This window comes from Balaenoptera physalus (genome assembly GCF_965194825.1).
Source record: "Balaenoptera physalus genome assembly, chromosome: 8".
In the NCBI taxonomy this organism is placed as follows: Eukaryota; Metazoa; Chordata; class Mammalia; order Artiodactyla; family Balaenopteridae; genus Balaenoptera; species Balaenoptera physalus.
The window spans coordinates 34224042-34248458 of record NC_138887.1 but is presented as its reverse complement, the minus strand read 5'-3'; positions in this window follow the sequence as shown (position 1 = coordinate 34248458).

The following is a 24417-nucleotide window of genomic DNA, read 5'->3' as shown; positions in this document are numbered from 1 at the left end:
AGATTCTTACTAGTCAGATATATTCTTGGGCGGTGAATAGGGGGTGTTGAGTCCAATTCACTGAGCAAGGAGTAGGTCTTGTCTATTACCTATTGGGTTTATGGAACGGTATCTGAGCTCAAATGAAACCCTTGTTTTTTGCATCACCCCACCTCACCTTTCCCGTTAAGCAGCCATAGTGTGTTTTCTAAACGTGTGACTCTGTTCTGTTTTGTAATTCAGTTCAAGGGTAGCGGTTTTTATATTCCCTCTATAAGTGATATCTCATGATAAGTGTCTTTTTCTGTGTGACTTATTTCACTTAGAATCGTCGTACCTAAATCCACTCATCATGCTGCTACTAGAATTATGACGTTGATTTCATGGCTGAGTGATATTCCGTTGTACATAGGAACCACAACTTCTTAATCCATTTTTCTCTTTACTGGGATATTTAAGGTGTAACGAAGTGGAGGTTCTTGTCAACAGAGCAGCCCTAACCTTTGGGGTGCCTGTGTCTTGCTGATTTTTAGTTTTCCCAATTTATACGCCCATGAGTGGAAGTGCCCTATGCTCTCTAAGCTGAGTTTTTTAGATGTTTCAGGACACACCGTACACTTCTCCAGAGTGGCTGTTGGCAATTTACATCCTGCCCATCAGCGTAGCAAGGCTCCCGTTTCTCCATGGCCTGTCCTGCATTTCTGGTTTTGACACTTTATTCAGCATGGCCCTTTTGACCGATGGGAAGCGAGACTTCTTTGTAGCGCTGATTTGCCTTTCCAGGTTGCTTGGTTGGCCAAAAAGGGCGTATGCGTTTTTTTCCTGAATATATTCAGGAAAAAACGCATACGCCCTTTTTGGCCAAGGGCATCATTGTCGAGGTTTTGCCGCTTTTCCTGTGCTTTAAAGGCGATTCGAATCTCCCTCCTGAAATCTGTTTCCTGCAATTCTGCCTTGCTTTCAAATCCTCTTCGTTGCCTTCCCTCAATATATTTGTGGACGAGAGTGATCATGTATAAGTCTGCAGGTTTGTGAATTACAGTGCCCCTGAGCTCCATTTTTCAACTCGCTTTCTTGGGAGCTGGCCGCAAAAGCGCAGGATTGCTTCAGGCCCTACTGTGGTCCAGGGCGACAGGCTGAGCCTGTGGTTAATTCTTCTTCCTGATGGGAAAATAGAGTGACCTGTGCCTGTCCCAACACCTAGAGCTAGTCTCTCATTGGTTCCCCCTCTTCCCGTTCATCCTCAGGACAAATTGCAACCTGGACGGAACAGGAGGTTAAAGGTGCTGATTGTCCAAGGAGGGAGATTGCTAGTAAAGCGGCTGGAATGGCGAACCCGAGCACAAGGAGATGAGAAATGAGGTTCGTTTCAGAAACCTTTCCCGATCACACGGTGTACCATCTTCTGGGTTTCTCATGCATGTTTTCGATGTAGGAAGATGCCCTTGAACCTGGAGATTTGGGACCCATGGGATGGGTACCACGCAGTATTACTTTAAAGGGTCTGCGTTTGCTCACCCAACCTCACCAAACCTCTCAGCCCCAAGAGTGTCCACCCTTATGTCTCAATCAGCTGTGGGTCTAGATATGGTCAATCCAGGTGGCATCACAGCCCCTGAACGAATTTTGTAAAAATTTCTCTCTCCTTCACTGTCTTTGTTTCACGGGTTTTTAAAAGTAATTGATTTTTATAATGGGGTTTAGCTGCTTTCACTGCTGTGTTTATGCCGCTTTACACCCACTTGACTCACTTACAGAGAGATATCAATACATAGGTTTTAAGATTCTTACTAGTCAGATATATTCTTGGGCGGTGAATAGGGGGTGTTGAGTCCAATTCACTGAGCAAGGAGTAGGTCTTGTCTATTACCTATTGGGTTTATGGAACGGTATCTGAGCTCAAATGAAACCCTTGTTTTTTGCATCACCCCACCTCACCTTTCCCGTTAAGCAGCCATAGTGTGTTTTCTAAACGTGTGACTCTGTTCTGTTTTGTAATTCAGTTCAAGGGTAGCGGTTTTTATATTCCCTCTATAAGTGATATCTCATGATAAGTGTCTTTTTCTGTGTGACTTATTTCACTTAGAATCGTCGTACCTAAATCCACTCATCATGCTGCTACTAGACTTATGACGTTGATTTCATGGCTGAGTGATATTCCGTTGTACATAGGAACCACAACTTCTTAATCCATTTTTCTCTTTACTGGGATATTTAAGGTGTAACGAAGTGGAGGTTCTTGTCAACAGAGCAGCCCTAAACTTTGGGGTGCCTGTGTCTTGCTGATTTTTAGTTTTCCCAATTTATACGCCCATGAGTGGAAGTGCCCTATGCTCTCTAAGCTGAGTTTTTTAGATGTTTCAGGACACACCGTACCCTTCTCGAGAGTGGCTGTTGGCAATTTACATCACGCCCATCAGCGTAGCAAGGCTCCCGTTTCTCCATGGCCTGTCCTGCATTTGTCGTTTTGACACTTTATTCAGCATGGCCCTTTTGACCGATGGGAAGCGAGACTTCTTTGTAGCGCTGATTTGCCTTTCCAGGTTGCTTGGTTGGCCAAAAAGGGCGTATGCGTTTTTTCCTGAATATATTCAGGAAAAAACGCATACGCCCTTTTTGGCCAAGGGCATCATTGTCGAGGTTTTGCCGCTTTTCCTGTGCTTTAAAGGCGATTCGAATCTCCCTCCTGAAATCTGTTTCCTGCAATTCTGCCTTGCTTTCAAATCCTCTTCGTTGCCTTTCCTCAATATATTTGTGGACGAGAGTGATCATGTATAAGTCTGCAGGTTTGTGAATTGCAGTGCCCCTGAGCTCCATTTTTCAACTCGCTTTCTTGGGAGCTGGCCGCAAAAGCGCAGGATTGCTTCAGGCCCTACTGTGGTCCCGGGCGGCAGGCTGAGCCTGTGGTTAATTCTTCTTCCTGATGGGAAAATAGAGTGACCTGTGCCTGTCCCAACACCTAGAGCTAGTCTCTCATTGGTTCCCCCTCTTCCCGTTCATTCTCAGAACAAATTGCAACCTTTACGGAACAGGAGGTTAAAGGTGCTGATTCTTCAAAGAGGGAGATTGCTAGTAAAGGGGCTGGAATGGCGAACCCGAGCACAAGGAGATGAGAAATGAGGTGCATTTTAGAAATCTTTCCCGATCACACCGTGTACCATCTTCTGGGTTTCTCATGCATGTTTTCGATGTAGGAAGATGCCCTTGAACCTGGAGATTTCGGACCCATGGGATGGGTACCACGCAGTATTACTTTAAAGGGTCTGCCTTTGCTCACCCAACCTCACCAAACCTCTCAGCCCCAAGAGTGTCCACCCTTATGTCTCAATCAGCTGTGGGTCTAGATATGGTCAATCCAGGTGGCATCACAGCCCCTGAACGAATTTTGTAAGAATTTCTCTCTCCTTCACTGTCTTTGTTTCACGGGTTTTTAAAAGTAATTGATTTTTATAATGGGGTTTAGCTGCTTTTCACTGCTGTGTTTATGCCGCTTTACACCCACTTGACTCACTTACAGAGAGATATCAATACATAGGTTTTAAGATTCTTACTAGTCAGATATATTCTTGGGCGGTGAATAGGGTGTGCTGAGTCCAATTCACTGAGCAAGGAGTAGGTCTTGTCTATTACCTATTGGGTTTATGGAACGGTATCTGAGCTAATTTGAAACCCTTGTTTTATGCATCACCCCACCTCACCTTTCCCGTTAGGCAGCCATAGTGTGTTTTCTAAACGTGTGACTCTGTTCTGTTTTGTAATTCAGTTCAAGGGTAGCGGTTTTTACATTCCCTCTATAAGTGATATCTTATGATAAGTGTCTTTTTCTGTGTGACTTATTTCACTTAGAATCGTCATACCTAAATCCACTCATCATGCTGCTACTAGCCTTATGACGTTGATTTCATGACTGAGTGATATTCCATTGTACATAAGGACCACAACTTCTTTATCCATTTTTCTCTTTCCTGGGATATTTAAGGTGTAACGAAGTGGAGGTTCTTGTCAACAGAGCAGCCCTAACCTTTGGGGTGCCTGTGTCTTGCTGATTTTTAGTTTTCCCAATTTATACGCCCATGAGTGGAAGTGCCCTATGCTCTTTAAGCTGAGTTTTTTAGATGTTTCAGGACACACCGTACACTTCTCCAGAGTGGCTGTTGGCAATTTACATCCTGCCCATCAGCGTAGCAAGGCTCCCGTTTCTCCATGGCCTGTCCTGCATTTCTGGTTTTGACACTTTATTCAGCATGGCCCTTTTGACCGATGGGAAGCGAGACTTCTTTGTAGCGCTGATTTGCCTTTCCAGGTTGCTTGGTTGGCCAAAAAGGGCGTATGCGTTTTTTCCTGAATATATTCAGGAAAAAACGCATACGCCCTTTTTGGCCAAGGGCATCATTGTCGAGGTTTTGCCGCTTTTCCTGTGCTTTAAAGGCGATTCGAATCTCCCTCCTGAAATCTGTTTCCTGCAATTCTGCCTTGCTTTCAAATCCTCTTCGTTGCCTTCCCTCAATATATTTGTGGACGAGAGTGATCATGTATAAGTCTGCAGGTTTGTGAATTACAGTGCCCCTGAGCTCCATTTTTCAACTCGCTTTCTTGGGAGCTGGCCGCAAAAGCGCAGGATTGCTTCAGGCCCTACTGTGGTCCAGGGCGACAGGCTGAGCCTGTGGTTAATTCTTCTTCCTGATGGGAAAATAGAGTGACCTGTGCCTGTCCCAACACCTAGAGCTAGTCTCTCATTGGTTCCCCCTCTTCCCGTTCATCCTCAGGACAAATTGCAACCTGGACGGAACAGGAGGTTAAAGGTGCTGATTGTCCAAGGAGGGAGATTGCTAGTAAAGCGGCTGGAATGGCGAACCCGAGCACAAGGAGATGAGAAATGAGGTGCGTTTCAGAAACCTTTCCCGATCACACGGTGTACCATCTTCTGGGTTTCTCATGCATGTTTTCGATGTAGGAAGAAGCCCTTGAAACTGGAGATTTGGGACCCATGGGATGGGTACCACGCAGTATTACTTTAAAGGGTCTGCGTTTGCTCACCCAACCTCACCAAACCTCTCAGCCCCAAGAGTGTCCACCCTTATGTCTCAATCAGCTGTGGGTCTAGATATGGTCAATCCAGGTGGCATCACAGCCCCTGAACGAATTTTGTAAGAATTTCTCTCTCCTTCACTGTCTTTGTTTCACGGGTTTTTAAAAGTAATTGATTTTTATAATGGGGTTTAGCTGCTTTCACTGCTGTGTTTATGCCGCTTTACACCCACTTGACTCACTTACAGAGAGATATCAATACATAGGTTTTAAGATTCTTACTAGTCAGATATATTCTTGGGCGGTGAATAGGGGGTGTTGAGTCCAATTTACTGAGCAAGGAGTAGGTCTTGTCTATTACCTATTGGGTTTATGGAACGGTATCTGAGCTCAAATGAAACCCTTGTTTTTTGCGTCACCCCACCTCACCTTTCCCGTTAAGCAGCCATAGTGTGTTTTCTAAACGTGTGACTCTGTTCTGTTTTGTAATTCAGTTCAAGGGTAGCGGTTTTTATATTCCCTCTATAAGTGATATCTCATGATAAGTGTCTTTTTCTGTGTGACTTATTTCACTTAGAATCGTCGTACCTAAATCCACTCATCATGCTGCTAGTAGACTTATGACGTTGATTTCATGGCTGAGTGATATTCCGTTGTACATAGGAACCACAACTTCTTAATCCATTTTTCTCTTTACTGGGATATTTAAGGTGTAACGAAGTGGAGGTTCTTGTCAACAGAGCAGCCCTAAACTTTGGGGTGCCTGTGTCTTGCTGATTTTTAGTTTTCCCAATTTATACGCCCATGAGTGGAAGTGCCCTATGCTCTCTAAGCTGAGTTTTTTAGATGTTTCAGGACACACCGTACCCTTCTCGAGAGTGGCTGTTGGCAATTTACATCACGCCCATCAGCGTAGCAAGGCTCCCGTTTCTCCATGGCCTGTCCTGCATTTGTCGTTTTGACACTTTATTCAGCATGGCCCTTTTGACCGATGGGAAGCGAGACTTCTTTGTAGCGCTGATTTGCCTTTCCAGGTTGCTTGGTTGGCCAAAAAGGGCGTATGCGTTTTTTCCTGAATATATTCAGGAAAAAACGCATACGCCCTTTTTGGCCAAGGGCATCATTGTCGAGGTTTTGCCGCTTTTCCTGTGCTTTAAAGGCGATTCGAATCTCCCTCCTGAAATCTGTTTCCTGCAATTCTGCCTTGCTTTCAAATCCTCTTCGTTGCCTTTCCTCAATATATTTGTGGACGAGAGTGATCATGTATAAGTCTGCAGGTTTGTGAATTGCAGTGCCCCTGAGCTCCATTTTTCAACTCGCTTTCTTGGGAGCTGGCCGCAAAAGCGCAGGATTGCTTCAGGCCCTACTGTGGTCCCGGGCGGCAGGCTGAGCCTGTGGTTAATTCTTCTTCCTGATGGGAAAATAGAGTGACCTGTGCCTGTCCCAACACCTAGAGCTAGTCTCTCATTGGTTCCCCCTCTTCCCGTTCATTCTCAGAACAAATTGCAACCTGTACGGAACAGGAGGTTAAAGGTGCTGATTCTTCAAAGAGGGAGATTGCTAGTAAAGGGGCTGGAATGGCGAACCCGAGCACAAGGAGATGAGAAATGAGGTGCATTTTAGAAATCTTTCCCGATCACACCGTGTACCATCTTCTGGGTTTCTCATGCATGTTTTCGATGTAGGAAGATGCCCTTGAACCTGGAGATTTGGGACCCATGGGATGGGTACCACGCAGTATTACTTTAAAGGGTCTGCGTTTGCTCACCCAACCTCACCAAACCTCTCAGCCCCAAGAGTGTCCACCCTTATGTCTCAATCAGCTGTGGGTCTAGATATGGTCAATCCAGGTGGCATCACAGCCCCTGAACGAATTTTGTAAGAATTTCTCTCTCCTTCACTGTCTTTGTTTCACGGGTTTTTAAAAGTAATTGATTTTTATAATGGGGTTTAGCTGCTTTCACTGCTGTGTTTATGCCGCTTTACACCCACTTGACTCACTTACAGAGAGATATCAATACATAGGTTTTAAGATTCTTACTAGTCAGATATATTCTTGGGCGGTGAATAGGGGGTGTTGAGTCCAATTCACTGAGCAAGGAGTAGGTCTTGTCTATTACCTATTGGGTTTATGGAACGGTATCTGAGCTCAAATGAAACCCTTGTTTTTTGCATCACCCCACCTCACCTTTCCCGTTAAGCAGCCATAGTGTGTTTTCTAAACGTGTGACTCTGTTCTGTTTTGTAATTCAGTTCAAGGGTAGCGGTTTTTATATTCCCTCTATAAGTGATATCTCATGATAAGTGTCTTTTTCTGTGTGACTTATTTCACTTAGAATCGTCGTACCTAAATCCACTCATCATGCTGCTACTAGACTTATGACGTTGATTTCATGGCTGAGTGATATTCCGTTGTACATAGGAACCACAACTTCTTAATCCATTTTTCTCTTTACTGGGATATTTAACGTGTAACGAAGTGGAGGTTCTTGTCAACAGAGCAGCCCTAAACTTTGGGGTGCCTGTGTCTTGCTGATTTTTAGTTTTCCCAATTTATACGCCCATGAGTGGAAGTGCCCTATGCTCTCTAAGCTGAGTTTTTTAGATGTTTCAGGACACACCGTACCCTTCTCGAGAGTGGCTGTTGGCAATTTACATCACGCCCATCAGCGTAGCAAGGCTCCCGTTTCTCCATGGCCTGTCCTGCATTTGTCGTTTTGACACTTTATTCAGCATGGCCCTTTTGACCGATGGGAAGCGAGACTTCTTTGTAGCGCTGATTTGCCTTTCCAGGTTGCTTGGTTGGCCAAAAAGGGCGTATGCGTTTTTTCCTGAATATATTCAGGAAAAAACGCATACGCCCTTTTTGGCCAAGGGCATCATTGTCGAGGTTTTGCCGCTTTTCCTGTGCTTTAAAGGCGATTCGAATCTCCCTCCTGAAATCTGTTTCCTGCAATTCTGCCTTGCTTTCAAATCCTCTTCGTTGCCTTTCCTCAATATATTTGTGGACGAGAGTGATCATGTATAAGTCTGCAGGTTTGTGAATTGCAGTGCCCCTGAGCTCCATTTTTCAACTCGCTTTCTTGGGAGCTGGCCGCAAAAGCGCAGGATTGCTTCAGGCCCTACTGTGGTCCCGGGCGGCAGGCTGAGCCTGTGGTTAATTCTTCTTCCTGATGGGAAAATAGAGTGACCTGTGCCTGTCCCAACACCTAGAGCTAGTCTCTCATTGGTTCCCCCTCTTCCCGTTCATTCTCAGAACAAATTGCAACCTGTACGGAACAGGAGGTTAAAGGTGCTGATTCTTCAAAGAGGGAGATTGCTAGTAAAGGGGCTGGAATGGCGAACCCGAGCACAAGGAGATGAGAAATGAGGTGCATTTTAGAAATCTTTCCCGATCACACCGTGTACCATCTTCTGGGTTTCTCATGCATGTTTTCGATGTAGGAAGATGCCCTTGAACCTGGAGATTTCGGACCCATGGGATGGGTACCACGCAGTATTACTTTAAAGGGTCTGCCTTTGCTCACCCAACCTCACCAAACCTCTCAGCCCCAAGAGTGTCCACCCTTATGTCTCAATCAGCTGTGGGTCTAGATATGGTCAATCCAGGTGGCATCACAGCCCCTGAACGAATTTTGTAAGAATTTCTCTCTCCTTCACTGTCTTTGTTTCACGGGTTTTTAAAAGTAATTGATTTTTATAATGGGGTTTAGCTGCTTTTCACTGCTGTGTTTATGCCGCTTTACACCCACTTGACTCACTTACAGAGAGATATCAATACATAGGTTTTAAGATTCTTACTAGTCAGATATATTCTTGGGCGGTGAATAGGGTGTGTTGAGTCCAATTCACTGAGCAAGGAGTAGGTCTTGTCTATTACCTATTGGGTTTATGGAACGGTATCTGAGCTAATTTGAAACCCTTGTTTTATGCATCACCCCACCTCACCTTTCCCGTTAGGCAGCCATAGTGTGTTTTCTAAACGTGTGACTCTGTTCTGTTTTGTAATTCAGTTCAAGGGTAGCGGTTTTTACATTCCCTCTATAAGTGATATCTTATGATAAGTGTCTTTTTCTGTGTGACTTATTTCACTTAGAATCGTCATACCTAAATACACTCATCATGCTGCTACTAGCCTTATGACGTTGATTTCATGACTGAGTGATATTCCATTGTACATAAGGACCACAACTTCTTTATCCATTTTTCTCTTTCCTGGGATATTTAAGGTGTAACGAAGTGGAGGTTCTTGTCAACAGAGCAGCCCTAACCTTTGGGGTGCCTGTGTCTTGCTGATTTTTAGTTTTCCCAATTTATACGCCCATGAGTGGAAGTGCCCTATGCTCTCTAAGCTGAGTTTTTTAGATGTTTCAGGACACACCGTACACTTCTCCAGAGTGGCTGTTGGCAATTTACATCCTGCCCATCAGCGTAGCAAGGCTCCCGTTTCTCCATGGCCTGTCCTGCATTTCTGGTTTTGACACTTTATTCAGCATGGCCCTTTTGACCGATGGGAAGCGAGACTTCTTTGTAGCGCTGATTTGCCTTTCCAGGTTGCTTGGTTGGCCAAAAAGGGCGTATGCGTTTTTTCCTGAATATATTCAGGAAAAAACGCATACGCCCTTTTTGGCCAAGGGCATCATTGTCGAGGTTTTGCCGCTTTTCCTGTGCTTTAAAGGCGATTCGAATCTCCCTCCTGAAATCTGTTTCCTGCAATTCTGCCTTGCTTTCAAATCCTCTTCGTTGCCTTCCCTCAATATATTTGTGGACGAGAGTGATCATGTATAAGTCTGCAGGTTTGTGAATTACAGTGCCCCTGAGCTCCATTTTTCAACTCGCTTTCTTGGGAGCTGGCCGCAAAAGCGCAGGATTGCTTCAGGCCCTACTGTGGTCCAGGGCGACAGGCTGAGCCTGTGGTTAATTCTTCTTCCTGATGGGAAAATAGAGTGACCTGTGCCTGTCCCAACACCTAGAGCTAGTCTCTCATTGGTTCCCCCTCTTCCCGTTCATCCTCAGGACAAATTGCAACCTGGACGGAACAGGAGGTTAAAGGTGCTGATTGTCCAAGGAGGGAGATTGCTAGTAAAGCGGCTGGAATGGCGAACCCGAGCACAAGGAGATGAGAAATGAGGTGCGTTTCAGAAACCTTTCCCGATCACACGGTGTACCATCTTCTGGGTTTCTCATGCATGTTTTCGATGTAGGAAGAAGCCCTTGAAACTGGAGATTTGGGACCCATGGGATGGGTACCACGCAGTATTACTTTAAAGGGTCTGCGTTTGCTCACCCAACCTCACCAAACCTCTCAGCCCCAAGAGTGTCCACCCTTATGTCTCAATCAGCTGTGGGTCTAGATATGGTCAATCCAGGTGGCATCACAGCCCCTGAACGAATTTTGTAAGAATTTCTCTCTCCTTCACTGTCTTTGTTTCACGGGTTTTTAAAAGTAATTGATTTTTATAATGGGGTTTAGCTGCTTTTCACTGCTGTGTTTATGCCGCTTTACACCCACTTGACTCACTTACAGAGAGATATCAATACATAGGTTTTAAGATTCTTACTAGTCAGATATATTCTTGGGCGGTGAATAGGGTGTGTTGAGTCCAATTCACTGAGCAAGGAGTAGGTCTTGTCTATTACCTATTGGGTTTATGGAACGGTATCTGAGCTAATTTGAAACCCTTGTTTTATGCATCACCCCACCTCACCTTTCCCGTTAGGCAGCCATAGTGTGTTTTCTAAACGTGTGACTCTGTTCTGTTTTGTAATTCAGTTCAAGGGTAGCGGTTTTTACATTCCCTCTATAAGTGATATCTTATGATAAGTGTCTTTTTCTGTGTGACTTATTTCACTTAGAATCGTCATACCTAAATACACTCATCATGCTGCTACTAGCCTTATGACGTTGATTTCATGACTGAGTGATATTCCATTGTACATAAGGACCACAACTTCTTTATCCATTTTTCTCTTTCCTGGGATATTTAAGGTGTAACGAAGTGGAGGTTCTTGTCAACAGAGCAGCCCTAACCTTTGGGGTGCCTGTGTCTTGCTGATTTTTAGTTTTCCCAATTTATACGCCCATGAGTGGAAGTGCCCTATGCTCTCTAAGCTGAGTTTTTTAGATGTTTCAGGACACACCGTACACTTCTCCAGAGTGGCTGTTGGCAATTTACATCCTGCCCATCAGCGTAGCAAGGCTCCCGTTTCTCCATGGCCTGTCCTGCATTTCTGGTTTTGACACTTTATTCAGCATGGCCCTTTTGACCGATGGGAAGCGAGACTTCTTTGTAGCGCTGATTTGCCTTTCCAGGTTGCTTGGTTGGCCAAAAAGGGCGTATGCGTTTTTTCCTGAATATATTCAGGAAAAAACGCATACGCCCTTTTTGGCCAAGGGCATCATTGTCGAGGTTTTGCCGCTTTTCCTGTGCTTTAAAGGCGATTCGAATCTCCCTCCTGAAATCTGTTTCCTGCAATTCTGCCTTGCTTTCAAATCCTCTTCGTTGCCTTCCCTCAATATATTTGTGGACGAGAGTGATCATGTATAAGTCTGCAGGTTTGTGAATTACAGTGCCCCTGAGCTCCATTTTTCAACTCGCTTTCTTGGGAGCTGGCCGCAAAAGCGCAGGATTGCTTCAGGCCCTACTGTGGTCCAGGGCGACAGGCTGAGCCTGTGGTTAATTCTTCTTCCTGATGGGAAAATAGAGTGACCTGTGCCTGTCCCAACACCTAGAGCTAGTCTCTCATTGGTTCCCCCTCTTCCCGTTCATCCTCAGGACAAATTGCAACCTGGACGGAACAGGAGGTTAAAGGTGCTGATTGTCCAAGGAGGGAGATTGCTAGTAAAGCGGCTGGAATGGCGAACCCGAGCACAAGGAGATGAGAAATGAGGTGCGTTTCAGAAACCTTTCCCGATCACACGGTGTACCATCTTCTGGGTTTCTCATGCATGTTTTCGATGTAGGAAGAAGCCCTTGAAACTGGAGATTTGGGACCCATGGGATGGGTACCACGCAGTATTACTTTAAAGGGTCTGCGTTTGCTCACCCAACCTCACCAAACCTCTCAGCCCCAAGAGTGTCCACCCTTATGTCTCAATCAGCTGTGGGTCTAGATATGGTCAATCCAGGTGGCATCACAGCCCCTGAACGAATTTTGTAAGAATTTCTCTCTCCTTCACTGTCTTTGTTTCACGGGTTTTTAAAAGTAATTGATTTTTATAATGGGGTTTAGCTGCTTTCACTGCTGTGTTTATGCCGCTTTACACCCACTTGACTCACTTACAGAGAGATATCAATACATAGGTTTTAAGATTCTTACTAGTCAGATATATTCTTGGGCGGTGAATAGGGGGTGTTGAGTCCAATTTACTGAGCAAGGAGTAGGTCTTGTCTATTACCTATTGGGTTTATGGAACGGTATCTGAGCTCAAATGAAACCCTTGTTTTTTGCGTCACCCCACCTCACCTTTCCCGTTAAGCAGCCATAGTGTGTTTTCTAAACGTGTGACTCTGTTCTGTTTTGTAATTCAGTTCAAGGGTAGCGGTTTTTATATTCCCTCTATAAGTGATATCTCATGATAAGTGTCTTTTTCTGTGTGACTTATTTCACTTAGAATCGTCGTACCTAAATCCACTCATCATGCTGCTAGTAGACTTATGACGTTGATTTCATGGCTGAGTGATATTCCGTTGTACATAGGAACCACAACTTCTTAATCCATTTTTCTCTTTACTGGGATATTTAAGGTGTAACGAAGTGGAGGTTCTTGTCAACAGAGCAGCCCTAAACTTTGGGGTGCCTGTGTCTTGCTGATTTTTAGTTTTCCCAATTTATACGCCCATGAGTGGAAGTGCCCTATGCTCTCTAAGCTGAGTTTTTTAGATGTTTCAGGACACACCGTACCCTTCTCGAGAGTGGCTGTTGGCAATTTACATCACGCCCATCAGCGTAGCAAGGCTCCCGTTTCTCCATGGCCTGTCCTGCATTTGTCGTTTTGACACTTTATTCAGCATGGCCCTTTTGACCGATGGGAAGCGAGACTTCTTTGTAGCGCTGATTTGCCTTTCCAGGTTGCTTGGTTGGCCAAAAAGGGCGTATGCGTTTTTTCCTGAATATATTCAGGAAAAAACGCATACGCCCTTTTTGGCCAAGGGCATCATTGTCGAGGTTTTGCCGCTTTTCCTGTGCTTTAAAGGCGATTCGAATCTCCCTCCTGAAATCTGTTTCCTGCAATTCTGCCTTGCTTTCAAATCCTCTTCGTTGCCTTTCCTCAATATATTTGTGGACGAGAGTGATCATGTATAAGTCTGCAGGTTTGTGAATTGCAGTGCCCCTGAGCTCCATTTTTCAACTCGCTTTCTTGGGAGCTGGCCGCAAAAGCGCAGGATTGCTTCAGGCCCTACTGTGGTCCCGGGCGGCAGGCTGAGCCTGTGGTTAATTCTTCTTCCTGATGGGAAAATAGAGTGACCTGTGCCTGTCCCAACACCTAGAGCTAGTCTCTCATTGGTTCCCCCTCTTCCCGTTCATTCTCAGAACAAATTGCAACCTGTACGGAACAGGAGGTTAAAGGTGCTGATTCTTCAAAGAGGGAGATTGCTAGTAAAGGGGCTGGAATGGCGAACCCGAGCACAAGGAGATGAGAAATGAGGTGCATTTTAGAAATCTTTCCCGATCACACCGTGTACCATCTTCTGGGTTTCTCATGCATGTTTTCGATGTAGGAAGATGCCCTTGAACCTGGAGATTTCGGACCCATGGGATGGGTACCACGCAGTATTACTTTAAAGGGTCTGCGTTTGCTCACCCAACCTCACCAAACCTCTCAGCCCCAAGAGTGTCCACCCTTATGTCTCAATCAGCTGTGGGTCTAGATATGGTCAATCCAGGTGGCATCACAGCCCCTGAACGAATTTTGTAAGAATTTCTCTCTCCTTCACTGTCTTTGTTTCACGGGTTTTTAAAAGTAATTGATTTTTATAATGGGGTTTAGCTGCTTTTCACTGCTGTGTTTATGCCGCTTTACACCCACTTGACTCACTTACAGAGAGATATCAATACATAGGTTTTAAGATTCTTAGTAGTCAGATATATTCTTGGGCGGTGAATAGGGTGTGTTGAGTCCAATTCACTGAGCAAGGAGTAGGTCTTGTCTATTACTTATTGGGTTTATGGAACGGTATCTGAGCTAATTTGAAACCCTTGTTTTATGCATCACCCCACCTCACCTTTCCCGTTAGGCAGCCATAGTGTGTTTTCTAAACGTGTGACTCTGTTCTGTTTTGTAATTCAGTTCAAGGGTAGCGGTTTTTACATTCCCTCTATAAGTGATATCTTATGATAAGTGTCTTTTTCTGTGTGACTTATTTCACTTAGAATCGTCATACCTAAATACACTCATCATGCTGCTACTAGCCTTATGACGTTGATTTCATGACTGAGTGATATTCCATTGTACATAAGGACCACAACTTCTTTATCCATTTTTCTCTTTCCTGGGATATTTAAGGTGTAACGAAATGGAGGTTCTTGTCAACAGAGCAGCCCTAACCTTTGGGGTGCCTGTGTCTTGCTGATTTTTAGTTTTCCCAATTTATACGCCCATGAGTGGAAGTGCCCTATGCTCTCTAAGCTGAGTTTTTTAGATGTTTCAGGACACACCGTACACTTCTCCAGAGTGGCTGTTGGCAATTTACATCCTGCCCATCAGCGTAGCAAGGCTCCCGTTTCTCCATGGCCTGTCCTGCATTTCTGGTTTTGACACTTTATTCAGCATGGCCCTTTTGACCGATGGGAAGCGAGACTTCTTTGTAGCGCTGATTTGCCTTTCCAGGTTGCTTGGTTGGCCAAAAAGGGCGTATGCGTTTTTTCCTGAATATATTCAGGAAAAAACGCATACGCCCTTTTTGGCCAAGGGCATCATTGTCGAGGTTTTGCCGCTTTTCCTGTGCTTTAAAGGCGATTCGAATCTCCCTCCTGAAATCTGTTTCCTGCAATTCTGCCTTGCTTTCAAATCCTCTTCGTTGCCTTCCCTCAATATATTTGTGGACGAGAGTGATCATGTATAAGTCTGCAGGTTTGTGAATTACAGTGCCCCTGAGCTCCATTTTTCAACTCGCTTTCTTGGGAGCTGGCCGCAAAAGCGCAGGATTGCTTCAGGCCCTACTGTGGTCCAGGGCGACAGGCTGAGCCTGTGGTTAATTCTTCTTCCTGATGGGAAAATAGAGTGACCTGTGCCTGTCCCAACACCTAGAGCTAGTCTCTCATTGGTTCCCCCTCTTCCCGTTCATCCTCAGGACAAATTGCAACCTGGACGGAACAGGAGGTTAAAGGTGCTGATTGTCCAAGGAGGGAGATTGCTAGTAAAGCGGCTGGAATGGCGAACCCGAGCACAAGGAGATGAGAAATGAGGTGCGTTTCAGAAACCTTTCCCGATCACACGGTGTACCATCTTCTGGGTTTCTCATGCATGTTTTCGATGTAGGAAGATGCCCTTGAACCTGGAGATTTGGGACCCATGGGATGGGTACCACGCAGTATTACTTTAAAGGGTCTGCGTTTGCTCACCCAACCTCACCAAACCTCTCAGCCCCAAGAGTGTCCACCCTTATGTCTCAATCAGCTGTGGGTCTAGATATGGTCAATCCAGGTGGCATCACAGCCCCTGAACGAATTTTGTAAAAATTTCTCTCTCCTTCACTGTCTTTGTTTCACGGGTTTTTAAAAGTAATTGATTTTTATAATGGGGTTTAGCTGCTTTCACTGCTGTGTTTATGCCGCTTTACACCCACTTGACTCACTTACAGAGAGATATCAATACATAGGTTTTAAGATTCTTACTAGTCAGATATATTCTTGGGCGGTGAATAGGGGGTGTTGAGTCCAATTCACTGAGCAAGGAGTAGGTCTTGTCTATTACCTATTGGGTTTATGGAACGGTATCTGAGCTCAAATGAAACCCTTGTTTTTTGCATCACCCCACCTCACCTTTCCCGTTAAGCAGCCATAGTGTGTTTTCTAAACGTGTGACTCTGTTCTGTTTTGTAATTCAGTTCAAGGGTAGCGGTTTTTATATTCCCTCTATAAGTGATATCTCATGATAAGTGTCTTTTTCTGTGTGACTTATTTCACTTAGAATCGTCGTACCTAAATCCACTCATCATGCTGCTACTAGACTTATGACGTTGATTTCATGGCTGAGTGATATTCCGTTGTACATAGGAACCACAACTTCTTAATCCATTTTTCTCTTTACTGGGATATTTAAGGTGTAACGAAGTGGAGGTTCTTGTCAACAGAGCAGCCCTAAACTTTGGGGTGCCTGTGTCTTGCTCATTTTTAGTTTTCCCAATTTATACGCCCATGAGTGGAAGTGCCCTATGCTCTCTAAGCTGAGTTTTTTAGATGTTTCAGGACACACCGTACCCTTCTCGAGAGTGGCTGTTGGCAATTTACATCACGCCCATCAGCGTAGCAAGGCTCCCGTTTCTCCATGGCCTGTCCTGCATTTGTCGTTTTGACACTTTATTCAGCATGGCCCTTTTGACCGATGGGAAGCGAGACTTCTTTGTAGCGCTGATTTGCCTTTACAGGTTGCTTGGTTGGCCAAAAAGGGCGTATGCGTTTTTTCCTGAATATATTCAGGAAAAAACGCATACGCCCTTTTTGGCCAAGGGCATCATTGTCGAGGTTTTGCCGCTTTTCCTGTGCTTTAAAGGCGATTCGAATCTCCCTCCTGAAATCTGTTTCCTGCAATTCTGCCTTGCTTTCAAATCCTCTTCGTTGCCTTTCCTCAATATATTTGTGGACGAGAGTGATCATGTATAAGTCTGCAGGTTTGTGAATTGCAGTGCCCCTGAGCTCCATTTTTCAACTCGCTTTCTTGGGAGCTGGCCGCAAAAGCGCAGGATTGCTTCAGGCCCTACTGTGGTCCCGGGCGGCAGGCTGAGCCTGTGGTTAATTCTTCTTCCTGATGGGAAAATAGAGTGACCTGTGCCTGTCCCAACACCTAGAGCTAGTCTCTCATTGGTTCCCCCTCTTCCCGTTCATTCTCAGAACAAATTGCAACCTGTACGGAACAGGAGGTTAAAGGTGCTGATTCTTCAAAGAGGGAGATTGCTAGTAAAGGGGCTGGAATGGCGAACCCGAGCACAAGGAGATGAGAAATGAGGTGCATTTTAGAAATCTTTCCCGATCACACCGTGTACCATCTTCTGGGTTTCTCATGCATGTTTTCGATGTAGGAAGATGCCCTTGAACCTGGAGATTTCGGACCCATGGGATGGGTACCACGCAGTATTACTTTAAAGGGTCTGCCTTTGCTCACCCAACCTCACCAAACCTCTCAGCCCCAAGAGTGTCCACCCTTATGTCTCAATCAGCTGTGGGTCTAGATATGGTCAATCCAGGTGGCATCACAGCCCCTGAACGAATTTTGTAAGAATTTCTCTCTCCTTCACTGTCTTTGTTTCACGGGTTTTTAAAAGTAATTGATTTTTATAATGGGGTTTAGCTGCTTTTCACTGCTGTGTTTATGCCGCTTTACACCCACTTGACTCACTTACAGAGAGATATCAATACATAGGTTTTAAGATTCTTACTAGTCAGATATATTCTTGGGCGGTGAATAGGGTGTGCTGAGTCCAATTCACTGAGCAAGGAGTAGGTCTTGTCTATTACCTATTGGGTTTATGGAACGGTATCTGAGCTAATTTGAAACCCTTGTTTTATGCATCACCCCACCTCACCTTTCCCGTTAGGCAGCCATAGTGTGTTTTCTAAACGTGTGACTCTGTTCTGTTTTGTAATTCAGTTCAAGGGTAGCGGTTTTTACATTCCCTCTATAAGTGATATCTTATGATAAGTGTCTTTTTCTGTGTGACTTATTTCACTTAGAATCGTCATACCTAAATCCACTCATCATGCTGCTACTAGCCTTATGACGTTGATTTCATGACTGAGTGATATTCCATTGTACATAAGGACCACAACTTCTTTATCCATTTTTCTCTTTCCTGGGATATTTAAGGTGTAACGAAGTGGAGGTTCTTGTCAACAGAGCAGCCCTAACCTTTGGGGTGCCTGTCTCTTGCTGATTTTTAGTTTTCCCAATTTATACGCCCATGAGTGGAAGTGCCCTATGCTCTTTAAGCTGAGTTTTTTAGATGTTTCAGGACACACCGTACACTTCTCCAGAGTGGCTGTTGGCAATTTACATCCTGCCCATCAGCGTAGCAAGGCTCCCGTTTCTCCATGGCCTGTCCTGCATTTCTGGTTTTGACACTTTATTCAGCATGGCCCTTTTGACCGATGGGAAGCGAGACTTCTTTGTAGCGCTGATTTGCCTTTCCAGGTTGCTTGGTTGGCCAAAAAGTGCGTATGCGTTTTTTCCTGAATACATTCAGGAAAAAACGCATACGGCCTTTTTGGCTAAGGGCATCATTGTCGAGGTTTTGCCGCTTTTCCTGTGATTTAAAGGCGAATCGAATGTCCCTCCTGAAATCTGTTTCCTGCAATTCTGCCTTGCTTTCAAATCCTCTTCGTTGCCTTCCCTCAATATATTTGTGGACGAGAGTGATCATGTATAAGTCTGCAGGTTTGTGAATTACAGTGCCCCTGAGCTCCATTTTTCAACTCGCTTTCTTGGGAGCTGGCCGCAAAAGCGCAGGATTGCTTCAGGCCCTACTGTGGTCCAGGGCGACAGGCTGAGCCTGTGGTTAATTCTTCTTCCTGATGGGAAAATAGAGTGACCTGTGCCTGTCCCAACACCTAGAGCTAGTCTCTCATTGGTTCCCCCTCTTCCCGTTCATCCTCAGGACAAATTGCAACCTGGACGGAACAGGAGGTTAAAGGTGCTGATTGTCCAAGGAGGGAGATTGCTAGTAAAGCGGCTGGAATGGCGAACCCGAGCACAAGGAGATGAGAAATGAGGTGCGTTTCAGAAACCTTTCCCGATCACACGGTGTACCATCTTCTGGGTTTCTCATGCATGTTTTCGATGTAGGAAGATGCCCTTGAACCTGGAGATTTGGGACCCATGGGATGGGTACCACGCAGTATTACTTTAAAGGGTCTGCGTTTGCTCACCCAACCTCACCAAACCTCTCAGCCCCAAGAGTGTCCACCCTTATGTCTCAATCAGCTGTGGGTCTAGATATGGTCAATCCAGGTGGCATCACAGCCCCTGAACGAATTTTGTAAGAATTTCTCTCTCCTTCACTGTCTTTGTTTCACGGGTTTTTAAAAGTAATTGATTTTTATAATGGGGTTTAGCTGCTTTCACTGCTGTGTTTATGCCGCTTTACACCCACTTGACTCACTTACAGAGAGATATCAATACATAGGTTTTAAGATTCTTACTAGTCAGATATATTCTTGGGCGGTGAATAGGGGGTGTTGAGTCCAATTCACTGAGCAAGGAGTAGGTCTTGTCTATTACCTATTGGGTTTATGGAACGGTATCTGAGCTCAAATGAAACCCTTGTTTTTTGCATCACCCCACCTCACCTTTCCCGTTAAGCAGCCATAGTGTGTTTTCTAAACGTGTGACTCTGTTCTGTTTTGTAATTCAGTTCAAGGGTAGCGGTTTTTATATTCCCTCTATAAGTGATATCTCATGATAAGTGTCTTTTTCTGTGTGACTTATTTCACTTAGAATCGTCGTACCTAAATCCACTCATCATGCTGCTACTAGACTTATGACGTTGATTTCATGGCTGAGTGATATTCCGTTGTACATAGGAACCACAACTTCTTAATCCATTTTTCTCTTTACTGGGATATTTAACGTGTAACGAAGTGGAGGTTCTTGTCAACAGAGCAGCCCTAAACTTTGGGGTGCCTGTGTCTTGCTGATTTTTAGTTTTCCCAATTTATACGCCCATGAGTGGAAGTGCCCTATGCTCTCTAAGCTGAGTTTTTTAGATGTTTCAGGACACACCGTACCCTTCTCGAGAGTGGCTGTTGGCAATTTACATCACGCCCATCAGCGTAGCAAGGCTCCCGTTTCTCCATGGCCTGTCCTGCATTTGTCGTTTTGACACTTTATTCAGCATGGCCCTTTTGACCGATGGGAAGCGAGACTTCTTTGTAGCGCTGATTTGCCTTTCCAGGTTGCTTGGTTGGCCAAAAAGGGCGTATGCGTTTTTTCCTGAATATATTCAGGAAAAAACGCATACGCCCTTTTTGGCCAAGGGCATCATTGTCGAGGTTTTGCCGCTTTTCCTGTGCTTTAAAGGCGATTCGAATCTCCCTCCTGAAATCTGTTTCCTGCAATTCTGCCTTGCTTTCAAATCCTCTTCGTTGCCTTTCCTCAATATATTTGTGGACGAGAGTGATCATGTATAAGTCTGCAGGTTTGTGAATTGCAGTGCCCCTGAGCTCCATTTTTCAACTCGCTTTCTTGGGAGCTGGCCGCAAAAGCGCAGGATTGCTTCAGGCCCTACTGTGGTCCCGGGCGGCAGGCTGAGCCTGTGGTTAATTCTTCTTCCTGATGGGAAAATAGAGTGACCTGTGCCTGTCCCAACACCTAGAGCTAGTCTCTCATTGGTTCCCCCTCTTCCCGTTCATTCTCAGAACAAATTGCAACCTGTACGGAACAGGAGGTTAAAGGTGCTGATTCTTCAAAGAGGGAGATTGCTAGTAAAGGGGCTGGAATGGCGAACCCGAGCACAAGGAGATGAGAAATGAGGTGCATTTTAGAAATCTTTCCCGATCACACCGTGTACCATCTTCTGGGTTTCTCATGCATGTTTTCGATGTAGGAAGATGCCCTTGAACCTGGAGATTTCGGACCCATGGGATGGGTACCACGCAGTATTACTTTAAAGGGTCTGCCTTTGCTCACCCAACCTCACCAAACCTCTCAGCCCCAAGAGTGTCCACCCTTATGTCTCAATCAGCTGTGGGTCTAGATATGGTCAATCCAGGTGGCATCACAGCCCCTGAACGAATTTTGTAAGAATTTCTCTCTCCTTCACTGTCTTTGTTTCACGGGTTTTTAAAAGTAATTGATTTTTATAATGGGGTTTAGCTGCTTTCACTGCTGTGTTTATGCCGCTTTACACCCACTTGACTCACTTACAGAGAGATATCAATACATAGGTTTTAAGATTCTTACTAGTCAGATATATTCTTGGGCGGTGAATAGGGGGTGTTGAGTCCAATTCACTGAGCAAGGAGTAGGTCTTGTCTATTACCTATTGGGTTTATGGAACGGTATCTGAGCTCAAATGAAACCCTTGTTTTTTGCATCACCCCACCTCACCTTTCCCGTTAAGCAGCCATAGTGTGTTTTCTAAACGTGTGACTCTGTTCTGTTTTGTAATTCAGTTCAAGGGTAGCGGTTTTTATATTCCCTCTATAAGTGATATCTCATGATAAGTGTCTTTTTCTGTGTGACTTATTTCACTTAGAATCGTCGTACCTAAATCCACTCATCATGCTGCTACTAGACTTATGACGTTGATTTCATGGCTGAGTGATATTCCGTTGTACATAGGAACCACAACTTCTTAATCCATTTTTCTCTTTACTGGGATATTTAACGTGTAACGAAGTGGAGGTTCTTGTCAACAGAGCAGCCCTAAACTTTGGGGTGCCTGTGTCTTGCTGATTTTTAGTTTTCCCAATTTATACGCCCATGAGTGGAAGTGCCCTATGCTCTCTAAGCTGAGTTTTTTAGATGTTTCAGGACACACCGTACCCTTCTCGAGAGTGGCTGTTGGCAATTTACATCACGCCCATCAGCGTAGCAAGGCTCCCGTTTCTCCATGGCCTGTCCTGCATTTGTCGTTTTGACACTTTATTCAGCATGGCCCTTTTGACCGATGGGAAGCGAGACTTCTTTGTAGCGCTGATTTGCCTTTCCAGGTTGCTTGGTTGGCCAAAAAGGGCGTATGCGTTTTTTCCTGAATATATTCAGGAAAAAACGCATACGCCCTTTTTGGCCAAGGGCATCATTGTCGAGGTTTTGCCGCTTTTCCTGTGCTTTAAAGGCGATTCGAATCTCCCTCCTGAAATCTGTTTCCTGCAATTCTGCCTTGCTTTCAAATCCTCTTCGTTGCCTTTCCTCAATATATTTGTGGACGAGAGTGATCATGTATAAGTCTGCAGGTTTGTGAATTGCAGTGCCCCTGAGCTCCATTTTTCAACTCGCTTTCTTGGGAGCTGGCCGCAAAAGCGCAGGATTGCTTCAGGCCCTACTGTGGTCCCGGGCGGCAGGCTGAGCCTGTGGTTAATTCTTCTTCCTGATGGGAAAATAGAGTGACCTGTGCCTGTCCCAACACCTAGAGCTAGTCTCTCATTGGTTCCCCCTCTTCCCGTTCATTCTCAGAACAAATTGCAACCTGTACGGAACAGGAGGTTAAAGGTGCTGATTCTTCAAAGAGGGAGATTGCTAGTAAAGGGGCTGGAATGGCGAACCCGAGCACAAGGAGATGAGAAATGAGGTGCATTTTAGAAATCTTTCCCGATCACACCGTGTACCATCTTCTGGGTTTCTCATGCATGTTTTCGATGTAGGAAGATGCCCTTGAACCTGGAGATTTCGGACCCATGGGATGGGTACCACGCAGTATTACTTTAAAGGGTCTGCCTTTGCTCACCCAACCTCACCAAACCTCTCAGCCCCAAGAGTGTCCACCCTTATGTCTCAATCAGCTGTGGGTCTAGATATGGTCAATCCAGGTGGCATCACAGCCCCTGAACGAATTTTGTAAGAATTTCTCTCTCCTTCACTGTCTTTGTTTCACGGGTTTTTAAAAGTAATTGATTTTTATAATGGGGTTTAGCTGCTTTTCACTGCTGTGTTTATGCCGCTTTACACCCACTTGACTCACTTACAGAGAGATATCAATACATAGGTTTTAAGATTCTTACTAGTCAGATATATTCTTGGGCGGTGAATAGGGTGTGTTGAGTCCAATTCACTGAGCAAGGAGTAGGTCTTGTCTATTACCTATTGGGTTTATGGAACGGTATCTGAGCTAATTTGAAACCCTTGTTTTATGCATCACCCCACCTCACCTTTCCCGTTAGGCAGCCATAGTGTGTTTTCTAAACGTGTGACTCTGTTCTGTTTTGTAATTCAGTTCAAGGGTAGCGGTTTTTACATTCCCTCTATAAGTGATATCTTATGATAAGTGTCTTTTTCTGTGTGACTTATTTCACTTAGAATCGTCATACCTAAATACACTCATCATGCTGCTACTAGCCTTATGACGTTGATTTCATGACTGAGTGATATTCCATTGTACATAAGGACCACAACTTCTTTATCCATTTTTCTCTTTCCTGGGATATTTAAGGTGTAACGAAGTGGAGGTTCTTGTCAACAGAGCAGCCCTAACCTTTGGGGTGCCTGTGTCTTGCTGATTTTTAGTTTTCCCAATTTATACGCCCATGAGTGGAAGTGCCCTATGCTCTCTAAGCTGAGTTTTTTAGATGTTTCAGGACACACCGTACACTTCTCCAGAGTGGCTGTTGGCAATTTACATCCTGCCCATCAGCGTAGCAAGGCTCCCGTTTCTCCATGGCCTGTCCTGCATTTCTGGTTTTGACACTTTATTCAGCATGGCCCTTTTGACCGATGGGAAGCGAGACTTCTTTGTAGCGCTGATTTGCCTTTCCAGGTTGCTTGGTTGGCCAAAAAGGGCGTATGCGTTTTTTCCTGAATATATTCAGGAAAAAACGCATACGCCCTTTTTTGCCAAGGGCATCATTGTCGAGGTTTTGCCGCTTTTCCTGTGCTTTAAAGGCGATTCGAATCTCCCTCCTGAAATCTGTTTCCTGCAATTCTGCCTTGCTTTCAAATCCTCTTCGTTGCCTTCCCTCAATATATTTGTGGACGAGAGTGATCATGTATAAGTCTGCAGGTTTGTGAATTACAGTGCCCCTGAGCTCCATTTTTCAACTCGCTTTCTTGGGAGCTGGCCGCAAAAGCGCAGGATTGCTTCAGGCCCTACTGTGGTCCAGGGCGACAGGCTGAGCCTGTGGTTAATTCTTCTTCCTGATGGGAAAATAGAGTGACCTGTGCCTGTCCCAACACCTAGAGCTAGTCTCTCATTGGTTCCCCCTCTTCCCGTTCATCCTCAGGACAAATTGCAACCTGGACGGAACAGGAGGTTAAAGGTGCTGATTGTCCAAGGAGGGAGATTGCTAGTAAAGCGGCTGGAATGGCGAACCCGAGCACAAGGAGATGAGAAATGAGGTGCGTTTCAGAAACCTTTCCCGATCACACGGTGTACCATCTTCTGGGTTTCTCATGCATGTTTTCGATGTAGGAAGAAGCCCTTGAAACTGGAGATTTGGGACCCATGGGATGGGTACCACGCAGTATTACTTTAAAGGGTCTGCGTTTGCTCACCCAACCTCACCAAACCTCTCAGCCCCAAGAGTGTCCACCCTTATGTC